Source organism: Cibotium barometz, chromosome 7 (assembly GCF_041138505.1).
Source record: "Cibotium barometz isolate CiBa-2024 chromosome 7, ASM4113850v1, whole genome shotgun sequence".
NCBI lineage: Eukaryota > Viridiplantae > Streptophyta > Polypodiopsida > Cyatheales > Cibotiaceae > Cibotium > Cibotium barometz.
The window spans coordinates 6901992-6924371 of record NC_141052.1 but is presented as its reverse complement, the minus strand read 5'-3'; the positions used below and the strand labels follow the sequence as shown (position 1 = coordinate 6924371).

The following is a 22380-nucleotide window of genomic DNA, read 5'->3' as shown; positions in this document are numbered from 1 at the left end:
CATCTCTCTCTGGTATAGGCATGGTGTCCGAAAGCCAGGTGTCCTCTGTCTCCTGCGGGCTCTAAGTGTCTCTGCTCTCTGGAGAGTAATTCCCTGCTGTGTAGGGGCTGGGAGTGGGATGGATCTCTGAAGAAGTGTAGTAATCTGTGTCTATCGTCCCCCCTCTAGAGTTGTCTGAGCCTGTAATGATGTCTCTCTGTGACGTTGTATGTCTAGCATGAATCTCCCCAGTATGCGCTGGTCTGCTGCCTCAAAGATCTGGTGTAGGGAATATGGCTCTCTGAATAAAATGGGATATCTCTCTCTGATGGCTGTATATGCTCTGCATCTGCATACATAATGCTCCTCACTCTCCACCTCCTCTCTGCACAATCTGCATACCCTCTCCTCTCGGGGGATCCGTGCTGCTTTGCTAGTCTCGATCTCCAATCGATGTGATGAAACTCTAAGCTGACCAATAGCCACTCGGGAGTTGTGTGGTAAAAAGCCCTCCATGTATCTAGGCCTCTCTATAAATCCATCATCAGTGATACTCATGAAGTGATCTCTGTAGTATAGCATCTTCGGTGGAAGAGGCTGTGTAGGGGATATCCATGTCTCTCGTGTATAGAGCTGCCATAGGTCCTGTCTCAATACTCTGTTCCTCTCACTATGAGAGAGACGGATATGTGGTGCGTCCCTGTCATACGGGAATGGTGGTAGATGATCCATGTCTAGGCCATGCTGTGAGAACCAATGTGTGACCTGTGCATACCATGATCCTCTGTCTCATGCCTCAGCCAGCTGTCTAGATGCCTCAAAAGCTCTGTATGACAATCTGTCCTGTGGCATCTCTCTGAATCTGTCTAGCATCTGGAATATGGCCTCTACCATCATAGGAGGCGCAGCAAACTCTGCTCGGATAATGCCATGAGGTACTGACGGTTTGCTGCGTATCATGCGTGCCATCATGAGGGCCTGTGGTCTCTCTATCTGTGTCCACCAATGGGTAGCAAGGCCTGGCGCCCATACCGCTGCTCCATACATCAGTGCCGGTGTGACTAATGTGTCAAATAGCCACCCCTTCGTCCGGGGCTCCTGAAAATGCACCTGGTGGCACTGTCTCTCTAGCATAGCCAATGCTGCATATCCCCGTGTCAATTTGGCTCTGGCTGCTGAACCCATGGTGAAGCGCGTGGCTACTGTAGAGAAGGTAACCCCTAGGTACACGTATGATGTCACCACCTCCACCTGGCGTCCTGCGATAGTGAATGTCAGCTGACTCCTGCCTTGTCTCGATGTATGAAAGACCATAACCTTGGTTTTTCCAAGGTTCATAGTAAGACCCCTCTGTGTGCAGAAATCATCGAGTGCATGTAGATGTTGCTGTAGACCTCATGGAGACTCAGACACTAATACAATATGATCAGCATAAAGCATAATATGTACTGAGGTACCTGCTAGATCAACTCCATCTCCGCCTCCCCGTTCGTGTAACGAAGTCAGCCACCTCATCAATGTATAACCCAAATAGCGTGGAGGAAAGTGGGCATCCTTGCTTCACACCAATGGTGCTAGCAATAGTCTCGGACATACCTCCTTCGCATCTGACTCGCCCAAAAACCTGCTCATATAATGCATAGATGCTCCATGTCATATCTGCTGGTATGCCAAGAGACTGCAGGCGCTGAAAGAGCCTCTCTCGTGGTACTGTGTCAAATGCCTTGTGGAAATCCACAAAGCAGCAATAGAGCTTTCTCTTCCTCACTCTGGCCTGATCGATCATACATCTCAAAGTGAATACATGGTTAGTGGTAGAGAAAGCTCTCCTGAAGCCTGCTTGCCCTGATGAGCGTAAACCTGCTCGCTCAGCATATAAGCTAAGCTCTTGCTCCAACACTGCACCATAGAGTTTGGCCAACACGTGGCCAACCATAACTGTCCTGTAGTTGCTCGGATCGAGCATATCTCCTGTTTTGTGGATCGGCACAATGGTGTGCATCGTCCACTCCGCAGGCAAACCCTCTGCTAGTGCCTTGTTAAACAGGTGTGCAAGAAAAGGAGCCAAGGAATCTACTGCATATATGAGATGGTCACCCTGTAGGCCCATATGGTCGGCGACCCGTCCATGCTGTAGGCGGCGGATAGCTTCCTTAACCATCGAGTGGGTAAAGAAGCTAGCTGTGGTAGGTCGAGGCTCCTGTGGCTGAGGTATAGGTGGCTGCTGTGGGGCGTGGTATAGGCCCTTTGCATATGTGTGCCATGTCTGTGGGTCGGTCTGCAATGGGTGTCGGTGTTCGGGGCTCTTTGAAGTGCCGCCATGAGATAGAGCTATCTCTACTCGTGAAGAAATGGAAGATCTCTAGCTCCTATATCTCTGCAAAGGCCCGCCTTTTGCAACGAGTAAGTCTCCTCATCTCTCTCCTCGACTCCTGCTCTGTGATGGCTCCCAAGGCTCTCTGTATGCGGAGCTGTGAGTATAGGGCTCTGCACTCGTCATCATACCATCTGTTCTGGGGCATAGTCCCAGATCTCGCAGGCTCTCATGAGTGGACACGATGTGGGAAGCTCTGTAATGCAGCCGTGTGTAGGAGTGATCCCAGGTGGGCTGTAATGGTATCCATAGGTGCCAGGGGATCCATGAGTAGGAGCCCATCCTCTACTCTGCCAGTGTATATGTCTGCCATGTCATGTGTGAAGTAGATGGTAGTGTGTGGCGTCGGTATGTGGGGGGCTAGTGATATTGGTGATCCGGCTAGTGAAAATGCCAAGTATGTATGATTTGCCCCAATAGGACGAGGTGGGATGGAGAATGAGGTGACAAGCTGTGATGCCTCCAAAGACCCCATAATGTAGTCCACCACCGTGCCTCCGGTCCGTGTATGACCCCCATGTGGGAAGCATGTCAGCCCTCCTGATCCCGGCCACTGTAGCATCCCGTTATAAATAATGAGACGATGCCTGGCTCCCAACTCTAGTAAGTGGTCCCCATAATGTCCTCTGTCTAGTCCAGTGTCCTCTGATGCCCGACTAGCCCCTATCTCCTCTGGATCCACAGGGTGGAGGATCTCCATGTCATCATAGTCATACAGAGAGAGAGAGAGAAAGAAAGAAAGAAAGAAAGATATATTAACGTCTACGAGAGGCCAAAGTCGGCCTATGAGACAAAAAATAATACAACTCTGTTCTTCCGGTCATCGGAAGAAAAGAAACAAAAGAAAAAGTGTGCATGTGTCTGGATACAACTGTGAATCATCATGGATCGGTGGAGCCCATATACAAACAATGTAAGGGGGGGTGGGGATGTGGATAGAGTGCTAAGGCAAGATGCATCTCTATATGCTGAAGGGGTGGTACAAGCATGCTATGCAGATCTATGTCTAACTCCATCCAGTGCCATAAGAGGGATATAAGATATCATACATCGCCGATGCTGAGGCTGTGAATGGCATGAACATGTACCCTGAGTCTGAATGAAAGCGAGCTAGCCTCTCCTGTGTCTCCATCTGGTGTCTCATTCGGATAGCTGCTATCTCTCGGTGACGGAGTCGGGGTGCTCTATGTCCAGTCTGTCTAGGTCTCCTCCTGGCTCTCAATTCCTCTGCTCTCTGTGCGGTCACCCCACGTGGTACATCAGCTGGCACTGGCATAGCTCTCTGGAAGAAATCTGTGAGCTGGGACTGTCTCCCACCCCTAGTGGGAGCGGGTGTCTGGAGGAGTCTCTCTCGAGAACTATGAAGCTCTAGTAGTAGTTTGCCAAGCTGTCGCTGGTCCGAGGCCTCCATCAACTGATGTAGTGAAGAGATAGCATCTATCCGAATGATTTGTCTACTAGAGGCCGAACTCGAGCTATGAGACAAATCAATGTACAAATGTCAATGTCTTCTGGATGTCCAGAAAAAAAAGGGCAAAATGAACATGAAATAAAGTATGAAAGTACTGAGCTAGTGGGGGGGTGTGATGGATGGAGCACTACTGCTAGAGGCTTAGTATGCAACTTATATGCGTAGGGTATACAAGAATGCAATGCAGATGTGTCTACCTCCAACTACTACCATAATGGGGTGTAATATGTGATACATAGGCGACGGTGAGGCAAAAATACCTTGGAGCATGATCTTCGGGTGTGAGTGTAAGTGAGCTAGCCGCTCCTGGATATGGTGCTGATGTCGAGCCCGTATCTTTGTGATCTCCCTCTGATTTAGTCTGGGAGTCTGGTAGCTTGGTGCTCTCGGTCTCTGTCTGGCTCGGAGGTCCGCAGCAGCATGCTGAAGTGTAACGCCCTCCTGTGTCAGGGTAGGCACTGGGATAGATCACTGGAAGAAATAAGTGAGCTAGAGTTGTCGCCCACCTCTCCCTGTGGTATGAGTCCGTATTAGTGTCTCTCTGTGGCGCTGTCTCTCTAACAAGAACTGGCCAAATCTGCGCTGGTCTGCGGACTCCATGATCTAGTAGAGTGAGGGATGTCCACTGAAGATGGTGGTGTATCTCTCTCTAATGACACTATATGCTCTGCATCTGCATACATAATGGTCCTCACTCTCAACCTCCTCCTGGCATAGTCTGCATACCCTCTTTGCTTTGGGGATCCGTGCTGCCCTACCTGCCTCAATCTCAAGCTGGTGTGATGACACTCTGAGCTGGCCAATCGCCACTCGGGCACTGTGAGGCATGTACACATCCATGTATCTAGGTCTCTGTATGAATCCATCTGATGAGATACGCATAAATTGATCTCTGTAGTATAGCATCTTCGGCGGTAGAGGTTGACTGGGTGTAATCCAAGTCTCTTGAGTGTATCGCTGCCATAAATCGTGCCGAAGGACTCTGTTCCTCTCATAGTGAGAGAGCTGGATGTGTGGTGCATGTATATCATACTGGAAAGGTGGTAGGTGATCTATGTCGAGACCATGCTGAGTGAGCCACTGTATCATCTGTGAATACCATGATCTCCTATCTCCACTCTTTGCGAGCTGCCTGGACGCCTCAAAAGCTCTATGTGAGAGTCGATTTGATGGCATATCTCTAATCCTCTGTATGAAGCAGATCGTCTGGAAGAGGGCCTCTACTAGCATAGGAGATGCAGCAAACTCCGTTCGGACAATGTCATGTGGGACGAAGGGTTTGCTGGGGATCATCCGTGAGAGCATGAGAATCCGAGGCCTCTTTATCTGAGACCATGTGGAGGTGGCGAGCCCAGGTGCCCATACTGCTGCAGCATACATCAAAGCAGGGGTGACTAGTGTGTCAAACAACCACCCCTTCGTGCGGGGCTCCTCGAAGTGTGCCTGGTGACACTGTCTCTCTAGCATGGCCAGAGCTGCATACCCTCGTGTGAGTCTATCCCTGGCTGCCTGTGCCATAGTAAATCTTCCTAGCGGAGTCGTAAATGTAATCCCCAGGTACACATATGAGTCTACCACCTCCACCTGTCGTGCTAGTGTGAAGATGGCCTGTCGTCGAACCGGCCTTGAGGTGTGGAAAATCATGGCCTTGGTTTTCCCAAGGTTCACTTGAAGCCCCCTCTGTGTGCAGAAGTCATGGAGTGCATGGAGATAGTGCTGTAGTCCCATCCGCGACTCAGAGACCAGAATAATATCATCTGCATATAGCATAATGTGGACTGTGGTACCTCAGATGTCTACCCCGTCTCCACCACCGTGACCAATGAAGTCGGCCACCTCATCGATGTATAGCCCAGATAGTGTAGGAGAGAGTGGGCATCCTTGCTTCACACCTATGGCGATAGCAATAACATCAGATAGCCCCTCGGGGCATCGTATGCGCCCGAGGACCTGCTCATATAAAGCATAGATGCCCCAAATCATCTTTGATGGGATCCCCAATGACTGTAGGCGCTGGAAGAGTCTCTCTCGTGGCACCGTGTCAAATGCTTTGCGGGAATCCACAAAGCAGCAGTATAATCTCTTCTCCTGCGCCCTACCCTGGTCAATCAGACATCTCAGAGTGAAATCTATGGTCAATAGCGGAGAAAGCTCGTCGGAATCCAGCCTGCCCTAGTGCTCGCAGTCCCTCCTTCTCTGCATATGAGCTCAACTCTGCCTCGAGCACTGCGGCATAAAGTTTGGCCAATGTATGACCAATCATGATAGTCCTGTAGTTGTTGGGGTCTAGCATGTCTCCTGCTTTGTGGGCCTATGAGACCAAATCGATACAATAATGTCCATGGCATATCTCATCATGGAACATAAAATAAAATAGAAATAGAATAAAACTATCCTTGGAAATCTCATAAAGGAATACTGGGAACGTGAAACATGAGAGGAGCATCAACCCCATTAGATGGTATATCACTCTCCAAAATATCAAGCATGGGGCTAATGAGTATAGCTGAGAGGTCTCCCTCAGCTACGTCACATGGAAAGGTAGCTTGATGCTGATGGAGCATGTCTTGGATCTGGAGTTGATGAGGGGATCGTGGTTGACGTCTAGGGGCCCGAGGGCATTGGGCATGTTGGAATGTGGAGGCTTGGTCCGAGGTAACTCCTCTGGGCCTTGAGGCAAGGTGGGTCCAGAGGATCCACTGTATGGGTGTCCTCCCTCTGGGTCCGGAAGAAGCTGGTGATGGTTGGCTGGCGAGGGAGGGGCCAGGGTGGTTGGAGCCGAAGCTCTCTCAAGAAAGTGTGCCTGTGGAGCTCGAGCAGGAAGAGCCACAAGCAATGGTGGTTCGGGAAGTCAATGATCCTGGAGAGCGGGCCAAATCCCTCATGGAATAGACAGTGAAACCTCTTGCAGATCTCATAGTATACTGGGCAGTGGCATATGTAATGCTTCTCTGTCTCAACCTCTATGTGGCATAATCACGGCATATCCTCTCCTCCCTGGGTCTCCGTATGAGCTCCTCGGCTCTGAAGATGCGCTTAGCTCTTCCTAACTCCACTTTGAGGCGGTTGATGAAACCCGTATTTGGCCAGTTGCAATCCGCATGGCATGGGACATGTAGACACTCAGGTAGCCTGGGTGTTGAATGAATCCATCCTCAGCGAGTGTGAGGAAATGATCTCTGTAGAAGTGCATTTTCGATGGTAGCTCTGAAAGTGTGATCCGTGTGCAGTGGGTATAGAGGCTGAAAGATCTAACCGGATAATGCGGTTGGTGCCCTCTTGAGAGAGCCAAAGAAAAGGGGAGTCCAGATTGTATTCAATGGGTAGGAGGTGGTTCATGCTGAGCCCGTATGCTGAGAACCAAGTGGAAACTCGGGCATACCATACTCCAGGGTGGCCCTCGAGTGGTAGCTGTCTCGAGGACTGCAGGGCAAGCCTTAGGTACATGTGGGGATCCATGTGATTGGTGCGATGGAGGTATGTGGCTGTTTGGAAGAGTGCATCCACTCCTAAACCCTAAACCATCGGGGTTGCAACAAACTTTGCATGGATAATCTAGTGTGGGACTGATGGTTAGTGTCACCGAAGCATCAAAATACAAGTTGCTAATATGTAAAAACGCAACGTGTGCGTGCGCAAAAAAAAGGGTGGTGTGGCATTGATGACATGGCGATGGTGACGTGGGAGGTCGCAAGAAAGCAGCGCAAGGTCACTTTACAATGATGCGACTAGCTTTTGGAAAGCAAAACATAAAAAGCTTTTTAAAGAGGAGCTTTATATCAAAAAGATGCTTTTTGGACTATAAGTGAGTTTTAAAGCGCTTTTCTCAAGTGCTTTTAGGCAAGAACTCTATTCTCTCATTGTTGAGACATAAAGACAAGAGAGCTCTCTAGCTCTAAGAATTTGTACTCGAGACTCCTCCAAGGAGTTTTATCTAATTTAACTTAGAGGGGAGAGGGGGGGGGAGGGGTGGTGGGGAGGGGCGGTGGCCCAAGGCTATTTTGACCCCTATTGTGGTGTCTCCTCTCTCTACTCTCTCTCTTTTGTTTATTTTCTGGTTTTCTCAAGGTTTTATGCGTGAAATTGTTGTTTTCTTGAAGATAAGCTAAGTACCCGTGCCACAGCCCTTACAAAGGCCTGTTTTAGTTTGTTGCGGATCATACGGTAGAGCATCATTACTTCGGGCCTCTCGACTCGCTGCCAATCCTCATTGGATAAATGTGGCCCCTAGAAGGTTGCTCCATGCATCAAGGCTAGTGTGATGAGGGTGTCAGAAAGCCAACCCTTCGTTCTGGGCTTTTGAAAATGTGCTTGGAAGCAATGCTGCTCAAGCAAGGCTGTATATCCCCGTGTCACTTTGGCATGTTTTGCGGGAAGCATGGTGAAGCGTGGGCTACTGAAAGTGACATCAAGGTAGACATACTCGACAGGATCCCCTTTGTATGTGACGCTGCATCAAATTATCAATACTCCTATCAGTGTGGGACCAACCCCAGCTAATTTGTCAATGAAGCTGGAGATCTCATCAATGTAGAGGTCAAAAAGAGTGGGTGATAGAAGGCCCTGTTTCACCCCAATACTACTAGAAATCTCCTGTGATGTACCTCCTGGGGCTCTCTCTTGTTTGGTGACAGACTCATAGAGGGCGATGATGCTCAAAAAAATCCATGGGACTTTGATCTCCTTAGACGTTGTAGGAGGCGGACTCGGGGTAGAGTATCAAAAGCTTTGCGGAAATTTACAAAGCAGCAATAAATCCTTTGATGTCGTGCTCTACCCTTCTCAATGATGGCATGGAGGGTGAGGATGTGGTCAAGGGTAGAGAAGCTCCTCCGAAAGCCTGCATATCCTGAGGCTCTGCATCCTTGTCTCTTTGTGCAAATGAATTGGGCTCCATCTCTAGCATTTATCCATAGAGTTTGGTAGGATCAAGTGGACCTCCAAGGGGATGATGGTGTTGGCGGACCAAGAGGGTGAAATCCTTCACAAAGGGCTCTATTGAACATGTAGGCTAGTAGGGGTGCTGAGGTATCATCGGCATGTGAGATGTACTTCAGTAGTGAGTCCCTCATGATCATGGGCCTGCCCATTACGTAGTCTATGGATGGTCTTGGGAACCATGCCTTTTGTAAAGAAGGTGGAGGTGTGGTTGGGCGGGGATCTGGTGGTGGGGGTAGAGGTGGTTGATGGGGGTTATGATAGAGGGAGTGCATAGGAGTGCCATGTGTTTGGGCAGGTGATAGATGTGTGTGTGTGTGTGTGTGTGTTGGGGGGGGGGAATGTTCTCGGAGTTCCCTCCAAGCCTTTTTGTACTTCAGCCCTGAGAAGTCAATATAACTCATCCTCTTTGCGAGCATAGAACTCCTGTTCTTATGTTGGGTGAGGCGTTGAGAAATGCGTTGTGCTTGCGCTTCGTGATTTGCCCAACCCGTACCTCATACCTCAGAAGGGAGCGTGTGGCTCGGCATTTGTCATCATACCAACAGTTCAGGGTCATGGAACCGCAAGGTGGCTTGGTGGTAGACCGCTACGTACAGATGAAAGAAGTGGTGGTAGTTGTGTGGAGAATGGTGGTGAGCTGTGATGTGAGGGCGGGCAGGATGACAATAGGATCCACATCTTGGAGTTGGGTGTAGATGTGGTCGGAGCAAACAAGGTCAAGCACGTGATCAAAATGGACGTGGGTGTAATGTGAGATGGGGGGTGGCAGCGAGGGGGCGGGTGGTGTGCAAGTGAGAGCGAAAGAGAGCTAGGCATGGTCAGTTTAAAGGGGGTGGTGGGATGGAGAAGTCGGGGACGAGGTGTGCCAAAGCGGGAGATCCCATCAAGCAATCCATGGTGCTGGTACCTCCTGAGTAAGGGACGGAGGTGAGGGCGTCAGAAGGGTCAGACCATGTGCAGTTCCTAGCTCTAAGAAATGTCTCCCACACATGGTGACCTCCTCATGGTCTTGTGATGATCTCTATAACACTGTGTCAGTGATGTCTAGCTCCTGTAGTTTGATAAGGTCATCTAGATCAAGTAGTGGGACTTGGTGACTCCCTGTCCTCTTGGCGTTGAAGTCCCCGAGCAGGAGGACTTCTCCTAACTGTGAGAACTCCATAATATCCCCACATAATGGTAAGTCCGGTGACTGGCCATGTTGTGCGGTGTAAGGGGAGTGGCACGGTGCAAAATATTACACGACAATGTGGACAACTTTTTCCTTGGTAAGCTATAACCGCACCCAAAGATACCGTGCATCCTTGTCCTTCCAGATGATGGTGAGAATCTGTCAGAGGTGGGGTCTAAAAAGGACAGCTACCCCTCCTAAGCCACGTATTCCTCTGGATGATACTTTATGAAATTATTGATTTTTCGAAACCTCGCGGTTTCTTAGCCGAGGGACGAAACCTTTCGAAACAAAACCCCAAAAACCTCGAAACGACAAAAACCTCGAAATGTTTCTTGTGACTATGGTTCCACCCCAATAGTGCTGGAAATCTCCTCGTCCAATGACGGACTCATAGAGGGCGATGATGCTTCAAACCATGTCAGATGGGACTCCTATCTCTTATAGGCGGTGTAGGAGGTGGGGTGGGGGTACAATAACAAAAGCTTTGCAGAAATCGACAAAGCAGCAGTAAATCCTCAGCAGCTTTGCAGAAATCCACAAAGCAGTAGTAAATCCTTAGCAGCTTTGCGAAAATCCACAAAGGTTTGACTATGGCATCTAGGGGAAGGTTTGGTTGCATCAAGGTCCAATCTTAGGGAAAAGTAGCCATTCCACCTTAGACTTGTGTACTTAACGGAGGTTTTACATGGGGAATGTCCTATAAGGTATGGGAGGTCATGACCGAATTCAAGCAAGGTCTCTCGATGCTTCTAAATCTTTAGATTGGGATGCTCTATGCCTTTATGGATAGCTAACCTAGGAAAACCCTGTGGGTGCGGTGCCGATCCGTGGACAACAAGATAATGAATCTTCTTGGGTGTCTTGAGCATATCCAATTGATTCTTGAGCCAGTTAGTGCTCTGAGAGCACTGGGTCCATTGCCTTTCCTCGTGATGACCAAATCGATGTTGGCCAAACCGATGTAATAGCTTGTATCCGTGTACAAGAAGGAAGCCTCAGTTTTACATGAGAGAGATGGAGAAGTTTAAGAACTTCTGGGTGAGAGACTTTGAGTCAAGGACCATTTGACTACGCAATAAGTTTTGGAACAGCAATGATTTAGTCACCTTGCGATGCTTTAGCGTGATGTACCTGATAAAATAATAGGTGAGATCAATAAATACTCATGGAGGATAAAAAAGGATAAGTAACATGATTAGTGAGACAAGAAATTAAATTGCTAATGACATGCCTAATCATATGTTTGAAACAAGGGCAATAGGTTAATTCCACCCAATTTTCATTAAGATGAAAATTGGTTAATGACATGCCTAATCATATGTTTGAAACAAGGGCAATAGGTTAATTCCACCCAATTTTCATTAAGATGAAGCCTCTTATATGGGCTTGAGGTACAAGATGCATGACATCATTGATGAGGTCAAAATGTCATGGCCCTGTGAAAATGGAGCAGGACAAGTGTGGGCATGGTGGTTGCAGAGTCAGAATATTTTATGATTCACATGGGGGGTGCCCGGACAGTGTTTAAGATGTGTGGACATCCCTAGGTGTGAAGGGGGGAACTAGAACATTAAACTTTTAATGTTCATTAAAGTTGCCCCTAGGCCTTAGTGGCCCTAGGGAACTTTTAAAGTTTGGGGGCCCTAGGATTTTTATGGGGAGGAGGCCACTCCACTTTTGGAGTGAGTGCTTCTCTCTCCTCCCCCCCTCTCTAGCTTTTGGGAAAGGAATCGTGGAGGAGCCTTCATGCGCTTGTGTACATGCGTGGAGAAGCTGAAGAGAAGAGCCGACTGCAGATTTGCTGTGTGCTGTAGCTGTTTTTCTGAGCAGAATCAGCCGTACAGCACTGTACGGCCAGAACTGGGCACTCTCTTTCTCTCTCTTTCTCCTCTGTTGCTGGCGGCGCACAGTACAGCTGCTGGAAATTCTGCGCAGAAGCCCTGAACAGGCTGTACAGCCTGTTTTCCAGCCCATACCCTACTGTACGACTGCCGTACAGTGTACGGGCAGTCAGGTACAGCAAGTACAGGTGCAGGCGGCGCTTTCCTGGGTGCTGGACAGACCTGTGTATGCTGATTCAGGCTGGTACAGAAGTGGACAGCAGACTGTTTATGCAAGTACAAGGCCTGGCACGTATCCCGAGGCGGTACAGACGGGTACTGTGCTGATTTTCAGATCTGTACTTTACAAGGACAGCATAGGAGTGAGCATCAGGAGGAGGATACAGGCAAGTGCAAGCACACGTGTGAAGCAGGATTGTCGATTCAAGTGCCTGCAGGCACAGATTAGTGCTGTTGCTTCCTCCAGTGTTGTTTCACGAACTGAACTTGGTAAGCCTTGACTCTGTTCATCTATCTCTCTTTCTATTGCTTGATGTCTGCTACAGGTATGTGTTATCTGGCTCCTTGTGAGAGGAGGAGTATGGCAGATTGACAAGGGATTAAGACAGGGATTGAACAGCAGATGTGTGTTTGAGCTGAGAAGATGTATCATGCTCTTGAGTTATGCCAGATGTATGCCCATGGCTTGCCTGCTTTGTGAACTTGGCTGATCAGAGGGAGGCACAGTGTGTTGCTTGAGGACACAGATCTGTGTGCATAGATCCTCTGTGCTGAGAAGGATTTGTGGGCAGTCAGATTGGACTTACAGGTGTAAACTCTTGGCTGGTTTTTGTGTTGTACTCAGCCATACATATTAATTTAATTGAATAAAGAAATACCGCAAGGGGCGCCAAGCTTTGGGGCCAACAGGTGTCGCTGTGTATTCAGATTTGGGCACTCTAGCCCCAATCTGTGTTTTGTTTTTCATCTAGACTACTCGTGGACGGGTGATTGCTCCTACCGCACTCTGGTTTTCTATCAGAGGCCGGTTTCAAGGTTCCGTCGCCGGGACCAATCATCAACTTTCTGAAGGGGGTGAGCTCGTGGTTGCTTTGGAGAAAGCCATCGCTGAAAATTCAGCAACCATGTCTGATACAGAGGAAGAGTACTTCTATCAAGAAGAAGAAGAGCAAGAGACTTCTCCTGAAAGAGATGTATCTGAGGATATTTTTGCAGGAGAACAAGCTGCAGATGTTGAGCCTTATGAGGATGTAACACAGCCAGAAGATGTGCATAGTAAAGAGGATGATGATGCTCGGTTCAAAGATCGCTTGGCTGGTGTTATGGATACTTTTATGAAGCTCACACAAAGCGAGAGATTTGCTGAATTTATGAGATCTCGCTCAGAGCCCCGCACAGAGCCCCAGAAAAAGAAGAAGAAGGTTCGTTCGAAGAATCTTTCTCAAGGTCATAGTGGTACCACTCCACAGGATCCATCTCTTGCACAGTTTCCGAACATGCAGCATGCTTTTGGTGCTAACCCACAGAGTTCCTTTTATGGACAGCCACCTATTCCTCAGCAGAACATGCATCCAGGGTACTTTGGTGGTGGCTCAGTGTTTCAATCCATGACTGGGGGTTATCCTCAGGGAGGCATGGGTGTGTATGGGCCTTTTGGAGCCAATTTTCAGCCTGGCATGCAAGGGAATATGTATGGTGGTATGCAGTCCGGTATGCAAGGAAATGTGTTTGGAAGCATGCAACCTGGGATGCAAGGCAATATGTTTGGTGGCATGCAGCCAGGTATGCAGCATGGAATGTATGGAAACATGGCTGGGATGTATGGTATGCCTGGTGCTGGAATGGGAAATGTTGACCCAATGATGGGTATGAATGTTGGGGGCAGCAATCTTACGAAACCACTTCCATATGATAATCTAACGCCTATGGGCAAGGCGAAGGATTACAAGGAAGGGGGAGCTGCAGTGAAGTTTGACACTTTCAGTGGGGCCAAGGATAAATTGAAGGCACTTACCTTTTTACAGCAGTTTGATGCTGCTTTTTCTGGTGGGAATTACACAGAGTCCTCGAAGGTGAGGAAAGCTGCCACTTTTCTCAAGGGCAATGCTTTGCAGTGGTGGTCTACTCTTCTTTTGCAGGGCATAGCACCCACCACATGGGTCCAATTCAAACAGGTTTTCTCTTCCGTATGGCTCACATCTACATTTGAGGTGGATGTTATGACAGCATGGCACAAGCTGGATGCTTCAAAGTGTGATAGTTTGGAGGATTATAACAAGAAGTTTTGGGAAGCTCTACTCCCAGTGACTTCTTATCGTGCCGTGCCATTATCTGAGCAGGTTGAGAAATATTGTTGTGGGCTGCCCAAGGAGGTACGAGATTATTGTATAAAGACAAGAGTAACGAACATGTCACAGATGATTGAAAATGCTATGACAGCTAATGCGTTACTCACAGGTGGTTCATCTGGGTTTAAGGGCAGTAAGAAATTGAGCAAGAAAGCTGAAAAATTTGGGCATGCTTCTCGCGATGCTAAAGGGTCTACAGAGACAAAGTATAAGAAGTTGCCAATGCCCAAGAGGACTTCTGAGGAAAGACAGGCTTTGAGAGATGCTCAAAAGTGTTTTTACTGTACTGAAGAGGGGCATATGTCATTCAATTGTCCCAAAAGAACGTCCAAGAAGGACCCTGATAATAAAGGAGAGCCCAAGCCAAAGAAACCAAAGCCTTCTGCAGGCTTAGTTCTTGATCTTGTGGGTGAGCAGCTAGGTGGTGAAGCTACAGAGTTGTGCAGGGCATGGGGCAAAGTAAGAGATCAGAATGCTTTGATCTTCTTTGATACAGGTGCTAGAGCCAACTTCATTTCACCAGATTTGGCTGGCCGATTGGGGATTCGCGCAGAGGAGATGGGGCCGTTACATGAGGCAAATATGGCTTGTCCAGGGTATGCAGAACCCGTTACTCCTATCATTGGGAAGCTTCGGCTTCATTTGCAGGGTTATGTGGACAGCGAGGAGTTCTTCATCATGCCTTTGGATGGCTGTGATGTTTTGTTGGGGATGCCATGGTGCCACAGGGTACATGCGGTGGTGGATACTTACAATAGGAAAATTACTCTGACTCATAGAGGGAAAGAGCATGTATTGGATGTAAAACTCAAAGGGGAATCTGTTCCTATTGTATCCGCTTCGGCGATTTCATCAGTAATGAAAAAGCATCTTTCCGCGTACTTGATTTATGTAAAGGATGCACAGGATGATGAGTCTAAGTCTAATTTGTCGATGTTAGATAAGGACAGGGCTGATTTCTTAAGTGGGTTTCAAGACTGTTTTTCCGAGTCATTGCCAGGAGAATTACCTCCTGAGAGGCCAGAAGATCATGCCATAGATCTGATTCCTGGTAGTACTCCACCGAATAGACCGCCGTACCGTGTTAGTGCAGCCCAACAAGAAGAGATTATGAGTCAGGTGCAGGAGCTTTTGAATAAGGGGTTGATTCAGCCTAGCTCATCACCCTTTTGCTCACCTGTGCTCTTAGTGCAGAAGAAGGATGGTTCTTGGCGCATGTGTATAGATTACAGGGCGCTGAATAAGAATACCATCAAGAATCGATTCCCCATACCGAGGATCGATGACATATTGGACCGCTTACAGGGCTCCACAGTTTTTAGTCGTATTGACTTGAAAAGCGGGTATCATCAGATACGCATTAGACCCGAGGATGTGCATAAGACAGCATTCCGAACCACATTTGGGTTGTATGAGTTCTTGGTTATGCCCTTTGGTTTGACGAATGCGCCTGCCACATTTAACAGAATGATGGACAGGATTTTCAGGCCTCATAGAGAGTTTGTGGGCACATTCTTTGATGATATGATTGTGCATTCACGAACTGAGGAAGAGCATAGAAGGCATTTGGCCATTGTATTTGCAGAACTCAGAAACCATAGATTGGTGGTTAATGGCAAGAAGAGTGAGTTTTTCTTGCAGGAGATACATTTCTTGGGGCATATTGTGTCTGGTCATGGAGTCCGTATGGATCCAGCAAAGGTGGAAGCAATACTTAATTGGCCAGCTTTGAGGACCGTGCATGATGTACGCAGTTTTCTAGGATTGTGTTCCTATTACAGGCGTTACATACGGCACTTTGCTGAAATTGCTTCGCCTCTTCATGCTTTGACGAAGAAAGCAACTCCGTTTAGATGGGCTGATCGGGAAATTACAGCATTCAAAAAGCTCAAAGAAAAGCTTACTTCGGACCCAGTATTGGTGTTACCGGATCTCCGAAAGGCTTTTGTTGTCCAGTGTGATGCATGTGGAAGTAGCATTGGTGCAGTTCTCATGCAAGAGGGACATGTGATAGCCTATGAGAGTAGAGTTTTGCAAGATGCTGAGAAGCATTTACAGGTGTATGAGAAAGAGATGTTGGCTGTAATTCACGCTCTTTCTACATGGAAACACTACTTGCTTGGGGCTGATTTCACTGTACAGACAGATCATCAGACCTTGCGTTATTTCCTCACGCAGACTAAGCTTTCAGAGAAGCATATGCGTTGGGCAAACTTTTTGTCAATGTTTCACTTCCAGATTGTGCATGTGGAAGGCAAAAAGAATGTAGTGGCAGATGCTTTGTCACGCAAGCCACAGGTCTCTGCAGTTTCACTTGCTTATCACCATGAGCTTGATGAAATGAAAGAGCAGTATGCCCATGATGAGGACTTTGAAAGGTTGTATGATCAGATGTCTGAGGGTCAGCGGCATGAGCATTACACTCTCAGAGATGGGTTTTTATTGATGCATGGCAGACTGTGTGTTACCAGGCCATTGCGACTCAAGGTTATGATTGAAAGTCATGCTCCACCGTATGCAGGTCATAGAGGTATTGACGCCACGGTCAAAGCAGTGGAGACTTTCTTTTATTGGCCAACCTTGAGAAGAGATGTTGATGCCTTTGTAAGGCAATGCATCGTATGTCAGAAGGTAAAGTTTGACCGTCAGAAGACACCAGGGTTATTACAGCCTTTACCTATTCCAGATAGACCTTGGGAGAGCATTGCCATGGATTTTGTATTTGATCTTCCACGGACACAAACGGGAAATGATGGCATCTGGACTATCATATGCAGGTTCAGTAAGCAGGCACATTTCATTCCCGTGAGGAAGACAATTAAAGTGGATCATATGGTGAAGTTGTTCATGGCGAACATCTTCAAGTATCATGGCTTGCCTACGTCTATCATTAGTGACCGTGATCCACGGATGACGAGTTTGTTTTGGAGAGGGTTGTTTGACAACATGGGTACAACTCTCAAGTTTTCATCGTCATTTCATCCACAGACAGATGGTCAGTCAGAAGAGGCTAACTCTACAGTGTTGGATCTTCTCAAGTGTTATGTGTCAGAGCACAAGCAACAATGGGAAAAGTATCTCCCTTTGGTGGAGTTTGCATATAACAACACTGTACATAGCTCGACAGGCAAGGCGCCTTTTGAGATTGTAGAAGGAGGGAAAAAGGTACCACCCATTTTGCATACAAAGGATAAGATCTTTGAGGCTGATCAGTATGTGGAGAGCTTGGATGAAGCTTATCACAGAGTTAAGTTGGCCCTCCAGAAAACTCAACAGAAGCAAAAGAAAGCCGCAGACCGTCACAGACGTGATTTACAATTTGCATTGGGTGATTGGGTTCTTTTGCGCTTTGAAAAGGCTAGACTCAAGAAGATGAAGGGTAAAGAGCGCTTATTCCCTAAGTTGAGCATGCGATATTATGGGCCTTTTCAGGTTTTGGAAAAGATTGGTGAGGTAACCTATCGTTTGAAGTTACCAGATCACTGGAGGATTCACAATGCTTTTCACGTGAGTCTTCTTAGACCTTTCCGTGGGGATGTGCCTGAGGATGTATCAGATGAGGCTCAGCCGGAAGTTGAGGAACTTGATGAGGTTCTGATTCCAGAGCAGATACTGGCACATAAAGAAAGGAAGGTACGAGGTAAAGTTTCCCGTCGCTATCTTGTGAAGTTCAAGAACTATTCACCGATGGATGCGAAGTGGATGGAGGAAGGTGACTTAACAGATTCACCTCAGGTTTTGCAGCTTTATCTCGATGCCTTTGAGTTAGAGCCGACTCTTATTGTGGCTCATTCAGGTTCAGCAGAGCATGGGTCTGGAGCATTACCTGATGCTCAAGAGGGGGGTAGCACCTCCACTCCCTTGATACAGACAGGCTCAGACGACATCTAGAGGTTGCTTGGTGCAGTTTTTATCTCACCCGAAGGTACTGAGGCTGACAGTACATCTGTTTATGGGACTTCTATGATATATGTGTACTAGTCACATGGATATTTTTGTGGGTATGTATGGTTCACAGTGGTATACAACTTGGACTATTACTATGCCATTGGTTTGCAGTGAATGTTGATACATGTGAATGGCTCAGAGAGATTGGGACGCTGATCTTGCCATATTGTATATTTCACTTTGGATATTTTGATGCATCACCAGAATGCAATCGAGGACGCTTGCCATCTTTCAAGAGGGGGGTATGTCATGGCCCTGTGAAAATGGAGCAGGACAAGTGTGGGCATGGTGGTTGCAGAGTCAGAATATTTTATGATTCACATGGGGGGTGCCCGGACAGTGTTTAAGATGTGTGGACATCCCTAGGTGTGAAGGGGGGAACTAGAACATTAAACTTTTAATGTTCATTAAAGTTGCCCCTAGGCCTTAGTGGCCCTAGGGAACTTTTAAAGTTTGGGGGCCCTAGGATTTTTATGGGGAGGAGGCCACTCCACTTTTGGAGTGAGTGCTTCTCTCTCCTCCCCCTCTCTCTAGCTTTTGGGAAAGGAATCGTGGAGGAGCCTTCATGCGCTTGTGTACATGCGTGGAGAAGCTGAAGAGAAGAGCCGACTGCAGATTTGCTGTGTGCTGTAGCTGTTTTTCTGAGCAGAATCAGCCGTACAGCACTGTACGGCCAGAACTGGGCACTCTCTTTCTCTCTCTTTCTCCTCTGTTGCTGGCGGCGCACAGTACAGCTGCTGGAAATTCTGCGCAGAAGCCCTGAACAGGCTGTACAGCCTGTTTTCCAGCCATACCCTACTGTACGACTGCCGTACAGTGTACGGGCAGTCAGGTACAGCAAGTACAGGTGCAGGCGGCGCTTTCCTGGGTGCTGGACAGACCTGTGTATGCTGATTCAGGCTGGTACAGAAGTGGACAGCAGACTGTTTATGCAAGTACAAGGCCTGGCACGTATCCCGAGGCGGTACAGACGGGTACTGTGCTGATTTTCAGATCTGTACTTTACAAGGACAGCATAGGAGTGAGCATCAGGAGGAGGATACAGGCAAGTGCAAGCACACGTGTGAAGCAGGATTGTCGATTCAAGTGCCTGCAGGCACAGATTAGTGCTGTTGCTTCCTCCAGTGTTGTTTCACGAACTGAACTTGGTAAGCCTTGACTTTGTTCATCTATCTCTCTTTCTATTGCTTGATGTCTGCTACAGGTATGTGTTATCTGGCTCCTTGTGAGAGGAGGAGTATGGCAGATTGACAAGGGATTAAGACAGGGATTGAACAGCAGATGTGTGTTTGAGCTGAGAAGATGTATCATGCTCTTGAGTTATGCCAGATGTATGCCCATGGCTTGCCTGCTTTGTGAACTTGGCTGATCAGAGGGAGGCACAGTGTGTTGCTTGAGGACACAGATCTGTGTGCATAGATCCTCTGTGCTGAGAAGGATTTGTGGGCAGTCAGATTGGACTTACAGGTGTAAACTCTTGGCTGGTTTTTGTGTTGTACTCAGCCATACATATTAATTTAATTGAATAAAGAAATACCGCAAGGGGCGCCAAGCTTTGGGGCCAACAGGTGTCGCTGTGTATTCAGATTTGGGCACTCTAGCCCCAATCTGTGTTTTGTTTTTCATCTAGACTACTCGTGGACGGGTGATTGCTCCTACCGCACTCTGGTTTTCTATCAGAGGCCGGTTTCACAAAAGGTTCCCCTACATTCTCTCCCATGGATCTAGGCCCCACGTGGGTTCAAGGTCAACATTTTCTTGTGCGTTAAATGCAATAGATGCTTCTATTCTCTCACTTGTGTTAGGGGCCTACTGCTAGTAGATTCTTTAGCTTCTACTTGAGTAACTAACAAAATCAAATGTGCTCCCGTTAATCTCTAATGTCTAAGACCATCACCATTACTCAATGTCCATACCAAAACTATAATTGGAGATGGCCATTGGGAGCCAACTTCCAACAATACCCACGAATGTCAGTGATGCTCCATACGGGGATGTGATTCCATGGGAGGTACTTGGTCCCTTGGTTCTTGTAATTGAGGAAAAATCCACCTGCGTTATGGGCTGCAGACCATGGACATGGAGATGGTGAGATTTATACTTCCTAATGAGTGGAAGTAAACATCTTGCTAAGGAGGTTGTGTGTCTGTCTCGAGGGACTTGTGAGGACAATAGAATGGATACAGAGTGGACCCGGATTGGATTTGTATGCTTGCCTCAAAGTTAGATTGAAGGTTAAACCTTAAGTTAATCAAATTTGTTGCTTTTGTGAGAATTTGGACGTATCTCACAAAATCCTTTGTGGATGAGTTAAGTTTTATTTAGTCCTAGAGATTCAATCAATTGTGTCTAGATATGATAGTTGTGAGAACTGGTTGATAAAATCTCTTTGGTTTCGGGACTTGTTTAATTATCTTGGGGAATCTTCGAGCATTTTTACGATTCCAGTAGCCTTGAGGAGTAGCTTGAACCAACTTGTCTGAGACAATTGGTTCCATGAGTCAAGCTTATTGCCTTCATTGTGGATTGCTCTAGAAATGTGAGATGACTTGAGGAGGAGGCCTTTTAGGCTAGGTTTTGAATGTAACTTGGGAGAATCTTTGTTCTCCATGAATAAGTTGCAGCAGTTGTAGAGTCAAAGACTGTGAGAAGGACTCTGTGATAGCCACTTCTAGGACTTTGTACCAGGGGCTATATTATCTTGACAAGTATGAGAAGAAGATGCATGATGCATGTATGATGACTATTACTATTCTTGCCATGCAAGAGGCAGAGTTATGGCATGCATGCTTTGGGCATTTAATTTTTGGCAGTTTGAATCTTGATGCTTTTGTAGAAGCATCATATGGTGATGGATATGCCTCATGTGGTGCCCAGCCCCTAGGGGTGCATTTTAGGCAAGATCCATTGGAATGCCTTTCCAAAGGATGGTTCAGTGATGTATGTGGTCCCATGTAGACACCTTCCTTGGGAAAGCATATGTACCTTCCTTGTCAAGAAACTGCAGCTCATTTACAATGATGTATGTGGTCCCATGTGGACACCTTTCTTGGGAAAGCATCTGTGCTATTATGTGTTTAGGTACTTACAAGGCACCTAGTCTCTTGGTTTGTTCTATGCGAGGGGGGGGGGGGGGGGGTGATTTTCAGCTCCATGCTTATAGTGATTTGGAGCTTAGAGTGATTCCGATTGGGCTGGTGATTATTACACAAGGCAGTCCACAAGTGGGAATTGTTTTTTCGTTGGATGCATATCATGGTTGAGCAAAAAGCAACCTACTGTGGTTATATCTTCATGTGAGATGAGTATAGGGTAGCTTTCACTACTACACTTGACTGTGTATGGTTGAGGAGATGGATGGTAGATCTTAGTGGGAGTCAGCAGACACCCACTCCCATCTCATTGATAGTCAGAGTGCTATGGTTGTAGTATAGAATCTAGTCTTCCATGCTCGCTCCAAGTACATAGATATACATTATTATGATGTCAGAGAGAGGGTACATGCAAGGGAGATCAGTTTGGTTTATTGTCCTACACATTAGAACATTGCAGATTTGCTTAGTAAGGCCTTACCTAGAGAGAATTTTGTTGAAGCTCTCTGCAAAGCTTTGAGCTTACTCCCATTCCGTGTACATATTCACACTATCACTACATGGGGGATTTGTAGGAAAACTCATAGTGGTAGTGGTAGGTGTGAACATGGGCTTATAAGGGGCACTTTTTACCTTATATATTGAAGAGTCCCCCCCCCCCCCCCCCCCCCCCCCCCCCCCCCCCCCCCCCGCGGCGGCGTGAAAGGACACCATATGGACAGCATTTTATTATTATGCTTGGTACTTCATTCTAATGCATTCCAAATTGTGTTGCTCTCTCTCTCTCTCTCTCTCTCTCTCTCTCTCTCTCTCTCTACTATTTTCTGCCCCCATTTCATGCACATTACGGTTAAGCCTAACCCAACATGTTATAAGGGTGTCAAGGAAGCTAGCTTGGTCTGGTTTGTGCAGAGTAGATGTGAGGTGTGCTGTGATGGATGGGAGTGGTGATGAGAGGTCGAGGTTGGCTGTATGGCAGAATAAATGATCAATGCTGTAGACCGATCATGATATAAGTGGATGTGGGGGGGTGGGGTCTGGGGTGAGTGTTAGAGTGGGGCAGGATATGGTGAAGCTGAGGGGAGGGCCGGGGGGACGATGAATTCCTGGATATGTCGTATAAGAGCATGAATTTCCATCAAGTAGTCCAGGGTGGTAGAGCTGCCTCCATGGGGGAAACAGGTCATGCTATTTGAATGGGACATCCCTTTG

General features: G+C 47.4%; 1 protein-coding gene and 1 long non-coding RNA gene across 5 annotated transcripts in view; both read left to right on the top strand.

Moving 5' to 3' along the window:
* Nucleotides 1–22380, top strand: part of LOC147636629 (stromal processing peptidase, chloroplastic-like) — a 118901-nt gene that overhangs the window by 28151 nt on the left and 68370 nt on the right. The window lies entirely within an intron of this gene.
* Nucleotides 10476–21057, top strand: LOC147636630 (uncharacterized). Its single transcript, XR_015266177.1, has 3 exons — nucleotides 10476–11200; nucleotides 11280–11366; nucleotides 19775–21057. It is a non-coding gene; the product is annotated as an uncharacterized LOC147636630 (long non-coding RNA).